The 6857-nt window shown below is 37.0% G+C and overlaps 1 pseudogene; it reads right to left on the bottom strand.

The window, feature by feature from the left end:
* On the bottom strand, positions 4560–5769 carry LOC109835392 (annotated as a pseudogene).

The following is a 6857-nucleotide window of genomic DNA, read 5'->3' as shown; positions in this document are numbered from 1 at the left end:
TATTATATTTAAATTTTGATGTGGATGAATTTAGAAATAATGGCAGTTAAAATTTGAATTGAAAAGAAAAAAAAGAAAAAACACAAAATAGGAAGGAAATGTTCACCTAAATCAAGAGAACAAAGTTGATACACAATTAGGATTATCGAAGAAGATCAATATTGGACTAGCTTCAACTTTTTCATCATTTCATCATCAGATGTCTACAAGAAGTAAAATAATATAATTACTTGGAAACCTAAATAAAGAATGGTATATAAATGTATGCAAATTACTAAAGAAGGGATTTCATTTGTAGCATAAGGAAAGGGGTATCTAAACACTCAGCATAAGGAAAAAGATAAGCCATCTATCAAAAATTTTGTTAGTGAATGTTTGCATTTGATATCCATTGAAATGTTGTCTAGTTATACTTGAAAACGGTTAATTGGGAAGAAATCAAAAGGACAAGTGTTTATTTGAAAAGAAATTGAAAGTATATGGATTTTAATTAGCTGCATGCAGAAGAGGGGTTTTGATAAGGACAGGGGTCTTCATTAACCGCGTGCAGAAAAATGAATTATTGTGAAGAATCTTGATCAGTGTAGAAACAATGAATTGTTTGGAATGTTAAAAGTCAATGTCCCCAAAATGTGCCACATGTTCAGTCTAGACCTTATTTTATTATATTTGATAGATCAGCATTACATCTAAAAAAATTATCATGGCCCTCATCTTTTTAAAGGTTTTTGATATGTATCCCTCAAATTGTATCATACTTTTTAAAATTTCCCCTTCAATTCATCATAATTCTTAATTTATTCCTCAAATTGTTTGCTTCCCTTGACTTTTACCCTTCTCTTAAACTATGCTAAAATTTTAGTAGGTTCTAGGATTAAATTTCCTCCCAGTCCCCATTATAGTTATCAATGAAAAATAAAATTTGCCAAAAAAAAAAAAAAACTATAATACACTGAAACTCAAGAGTTCTAATCCATTGTGTCACTTTGAGTCTTTTTTGTTCCTAAAAAGAAAAGACTATGAACCCACTTTGGTAGTTTAATACATCAAGTGGATGCTTGGGTGTTATTGATGCAAATTTTATATTTCTAATAGGAAACCAATAGAATTCTCTGAGATAAATAAGATTTAATGTCTTTGAGTTGCTTCATCGTGACTTCACTGGAGGCAACTTGCATTCATTACTATGAGGTTTTGTGCAAATTTTTGAAGAAGAAAAAAGAGAACGCATATTACATACTTTGCAATCATCTAGTCTATGGGATGTGGCTAGAGAGATATACGAATGGTTATTAATTTTTGATTGAAATTATTAAATTAGTTTATTTTAAAGAAGTCTTCGTTAACTTAACAGAATATTATACAATGCTTTATTCATTAAGTTGTAGGGCAAAATTATGGGATAGAAGTAATTTTAATTCTTGGTGGAGGGGAAGGCAAATTTAAAATCATGTTGATTTGATGGGCAAATTTAAAATACGTACAATTTACAGTCAATTTGCAGTGTATGCTTGGAAAGCTTGGACTCGGTGAAGATCCGAACAATGATGGAGCACTCAACTACTTATTAAAAAAGTAGTTGTCTTTTTCTATTAGTTTAGTTGCGAACATGCGTTTACATGAGATTAGTTGAGTAGGCTTGCAATATTTGTCTGGTATAAGATAGCTAGTTGTGGGGCTTTTGTATATCTAAAACACCTTTTTTAAGATAAATGTCACTGAAGCTACAATATGTTTAGTCATTTGGCACTAGTTCCCTATAATTTTGAAACCCTAGCAAGTATGGAATTTTAGAAAACCCCCAAAATATTTTGTTTTTTACACTTAACCACATAAGGCATTACCTATAATTTTACATTGTGATGCCCCTGGTTTCACACAAGGCTGCAGTTCAAGGTAAACCCAAGGATATCAAACCTGCCATTCACCCACACTGTGCATCAACACGTTTCACCATCACAATAATATCTCTCTAGTGGAATCAAACAATGATCAAGTGTAGGTTCAAAACAGATAGAATAATGCAATGAACGTGATAAAAGAAATAGATATCAAAATATTGTTAATCATGTTCTAACTAAAATAAATAGAGTACAACTGATGTCCGAAACATAGATGAAATATCTCAATACATAAGAGTCAACTAAAATAGTACTAAGGCACACAACCTTCCAACATATGAAATACAACTCTAATGTCTGAAAATAAACCATAACTATTGTGGAGCACAAATAAACTACTAATAATAAATAATGATGGAAGCTAAGCCGAAACTCCTTCAACTTGCGACTCTCCGTACGCCTGACTCGCTGCCTGAAAAGAGGGAAAACAACGAGCGTCAAACCGCTAGTGAAAACATCTCCACCACCCCTAGGCGGAAGGGGTTAGGAGTATAAAAAAATACAATTAATACATATAGATATATTAAACATCTATCCTGAACTAAACTGAAATTGATATTTAGAAATTCACAACACGAGAATGGGTATGTCGAGCAAAATAATCAAAACAAGGAAACCCTCATGTATATACCTTGTATCTCAAATTGTGAATTGCTAAATACCAACTCTAAATCCTATCGATAAAACAATAAATAAAAGAACAAATACACAACCAAACCTCATCCAATACAAATAATGTCAAATACCACACACTGCCCTCGGTTAGGTGGCGCAGTCACAAAAGTAATAGTCTGGTAAAAGAATCTCGCATAGTGTATGTCGTATATGACAACCTCAGTCTTCTTATACCCTACTCTCGGGGTAAGTAATATGGGAGCATGAATGCAAATCTATATGATCCTCTAACAGAAAATAATGATGCTGAGTAAGATGCTCACAATATCCTATGACATCACCTACCTTACTCAAGAAAATAATGATGCTGAGTATGACGCTCACAATATCCTATGGCATCACCTACCTTACTCAATTACCCTGTGGAAATAAGTGTGTTAATAATGATGCACATGGAGTGAAGTCTACCGCAGTCTCATTGCAGTATACCAGCTAACGCACTCTGAGTGTAGTCTCCCTGTTTGGTGGGAAAATTCGAAGAAGACAATCGAGAACAAAAATGTGTTATTCTCTTTAACTGATTTAGATAAAGAATGATTATAACGCTCTCAATACAATTTCTCTCTAACAAACTTAGAAAACAAAAATTATAATCTTCTCAATCGGTTTCCCGATTTACAAAAGAGAGAAGGAAGGAGACCCTTTCTTTTGTTTAAAACTGGGTTCTTCACGGTAGCAATGAGATGCCTCACTCGAAACTCGCGTCGAGTTTGCTTCTCATTGACGATCTAAACACTTTGCTGGATTGAAGTTGGTGAAACTTACGTGACAAGTATGAAAAGGACTCTTAAGAGTTTATGAACTCAGAACGAGTTTAAAATCTGTGAAAAGAGTTGTTAAACCAAAAATTCGGTTAATGAATTAAGCTATCTGTTGTTGAAAAGATACCTCAAACCTCCTTCTAAATCAGCCCAAAATCAGATCTCTTTTGCCAAAAAAATGTTGATCTCCCAAAATCTGATCCTTTTACTCGGTTGAGTTGATTGGATATTTATAGGAGGATAAGGGGGTGTAACTGACCCGTTAATCCACTCCTAAGTGAGCGAGAATCCCTCAATACGTGGGGAAAACAGTTTTGAAACAGTTCAGGTCGTGTTTGAACGAGTCAAATGCCCCAAGCTGGCACTCTGGAACCGAACTCTGCGTCTCAGACTTAGGACACCGAGTTAGGCATATGCCTAATGCTGAAACACAATGGCCACATTGCGTTTTGAAGCTAAAATGTAGATGTTGCTTTGTGTTTTTAAGCTGAAATGCAGACATCGCTCTGTGTTTTGAAGCTGAAACGCAGAGGCCACTTCTGTGTTTTTTTGAAGAGATTGTAGGTTTGTAACCTCTCCTATTAAAGCGTTGCAAAGACCATTGTTCTGTAATCTTCGCTTAAGCTATTTTGAGATGAGAGTCATCAGATTGTAACTCTCGTTGTTGATTGTGAAGCCTGTTGAATCAGAGCTTTTCATCGATTATCGTGCAGGTCGTTGAATCATAACCTTTCTCGATCTACGTAAAAATTCTCCAATTGTATCTTTTTTTTGTTGATGTGGAAGTCGTCTGATTGTAACTTTCATTGTCGAAATGTTGATGTAGAAGTCGTCGAGTTGTAACTTCTATCATTAAAATTTGATAGGGATCAGCTATCCTTTGTAATTTTTTAGACAGCCTACAGAACCTATTCTAAAGTTTTCGAAAGTTCACGGTTGACTAGAGCGAATTTTCATTATACTTTGGATCCCCAAATTGGTTTGAGATCTGTTATTGAATGATGGTTCACTATATCTGTTTTGAAGACATCGTGAACTTGGTTGTGGAAATTTACTGTATGTCGCAGTTCTGCTTTCTGTATTTAGCGACTTCTTCGCTAGCTTCCTTGATATCTCCTTTGGTAAAGAATTCACACTCTCGATGAACGTGTAGAAGTAGTTAAGGTAGTTTTGATCTCCTTAAACCAAACAAGATAACTTTTGTGTCTTGATGATAATAAAGTTAGTCAAACAAGCTAAAGCCCAAGTCCTCATCGTTAGATCTATCAGTAGGATCAACTTTTTCTTCTTCTTTGATAGCAGGAATAACAGCATTCTCAGCCAATGCAATAGGGGTGATAGCAATAATGAATTTGCTTTGGTCTTTGAGATACTCCTTCAACTTGTATGAAGGTGTATTCAGTGTCGACAGCAACGACAAGGATGTTCTTATAGGCATCGATGAACATGTGAGGCGCAACCGTAAGAGTTGGGTAAGAGACAGCCAAGGCTAGCAAAGCAACCATAGAAACACCAGCTACAAACTTATCAATGAGGTCATCCTATGAGGTTGAGCACCTCTGGGCTGAAGACAGATCCATTGTCACAAACAGAGAGAATCATAAGCCCGTATGAGAAGGACCTTATCCCAAGTTTGGCAAGGAGGGCAACCTCAGAGGAACCCACTTTGTCTCTTTTCTTGATCAGCTCAACTAGGGTAATGATTTCAACAATATCCTTATTAATTTTGGTTTGAATGTTAAGCCATTTGAAGGGATGAGTTGTGCGAGGGATCGAACTCGATAGTGTCAGCGATATCAATTATAACCTGTCTGTACTCATCCAAGACGCTGTATAGCTTCTTGTTGTAAATTAGTTTCTTCTCGGCTTTTGTCATCTTGATGGAAATTGTTAGCTTCTTTCTAATTATTTTAAGCTGTACAATAGCCCTGGTCGTCGAAATGTTTGTGTTGTGGAGTTGAAACGCACAAGTGAATCCCATGTTTGAGGTTTAGGATGCAGAGGTGAACTCTGCGTCTAAAAGTTCAACCAACTCCAACATGAATGCAGAGGTCGTGTTTGGGCGGGATTCTTGCCTAGTATCTCGTCCCGATTTGATAGCTCAAAACTGTCTATAAATAGACTGTTGTGGTCAAATCAAGAGTCATTCGACTCTTCTTCGTTATTCCCCGAATTGTTCTACAAAAAATTTTTGTTTTAAACTCCGACGAATCCTGTTCATCTTCTCCGGTTATCCTCATCAATGGCGCCTAAAAAGAAGACTGTTTCCCACCCTAGGCCTGCGATCGTCGCGACTTAGATTTCGCCGTCGGCTTTGGTGCGCCGCCGCCACAGTTACCTTTCATCAGTGGTAAGTGTGGTCTTCGTGGCTGTAAAACTTACTTCGACAAGTTTTGAACTTTGAATAATAAGGAGACTCACTTTAATGTCATAACGCAAAGTTGGGACTCTGTGTTTGGAATTTGAAGCGTGGGGTTTCGAGCTCTGCGCTCAAATTTTGTAACACAGAGCTTGGAATCTGCGTTTGAGATTTACAACACAAGGCTTGACCTCTGCATTTAAGATTTACAATGTAGGGCTTGACCTCTAGATTTGAGATTTACAATGCAGGGCTTGACCTCTGCGTTTAAGATTTACAACGCAGGGCTTGACCTCTGCGTTTGATATTTACAATGTAGGGCTTGACCTCTGCGTTTAAATATTACAATGCAGGGTCTAATCTTTGCGTTTGGAATTTACAACGCAAGGCTTGACCTCTGCATTTAAATATGATAACGCATGGTCTGACCTCTGCGTTTGGATATTACAATGCAGGGTCTAACCTCTGTTTTTTGAATGATTCAACGCAGAGTCTGACCTCTACGTTTGGATGTTTCAACACAAGGTTTGACCTCTGTAGTTGAGTCAGGTCTTTTTTTTTTGCCTCTGCACTAACTGATTGTTCTTTTCTTTTATAGTGCATTATGCCAATGAACCCCTCACTTTTTTCCATCACTTTGGTCATGAAGGTGGTGTAGACTTAAATATGCACTTCAATCTGCGTCAAGAACTTCTAAATTTTCCAAGACGCTGACAGGAAACATGCCACTTTGATCACCCAAGCTAGTCCGACCATATTTAGGATTTTGGTTACAGATGCCACGTTTGAAACCGAGTCTTGTAAGAAGTTCATCAAGCCGACATTTCTATTTAGGGACATCGTTGTCATCCAGAAGGAAGTCTCATATGGTGGAGATTATAAATGGTTAAGGCAGATAGGGGATCGCTACTTCTTTCTTCCTGAGATGTAGAGGATGTTCCCTACTCATATTACCAATGCACTTTCGTCTCCAGACATATGAATTGGGATATTGTGAGAGGAAGCAATTGGGGCTCTAACTTTTACTAGTGTGCACACCGTCGGCTACAACCGACAGGTATCAGCCTTGGGCCATGCCTATTCTCACGAGGTTACCCTATGGGTGAAACAGCTTGTCCAGCCAACACCTTTATGTGGAGATAATTGGTTGTGAAAGGAGAT

Source organism: Asparagus officinalis, chromosome 3 (assembly GCF_001876935.1).
Source record: "Asparagus officinalis chromosome 3, Aspof.V1, whole genome shotgun sequence".
Lineage (NCBI taxonomy): Eukaryota > Viridiplantae > Streptophyta > Magnoliopsida > Asparagales > Asparagaceae > Asparagus > Asparagus officinalis.
This window is presented reverse-complemented; position numbering and strand designations above follow the sequence as displayed.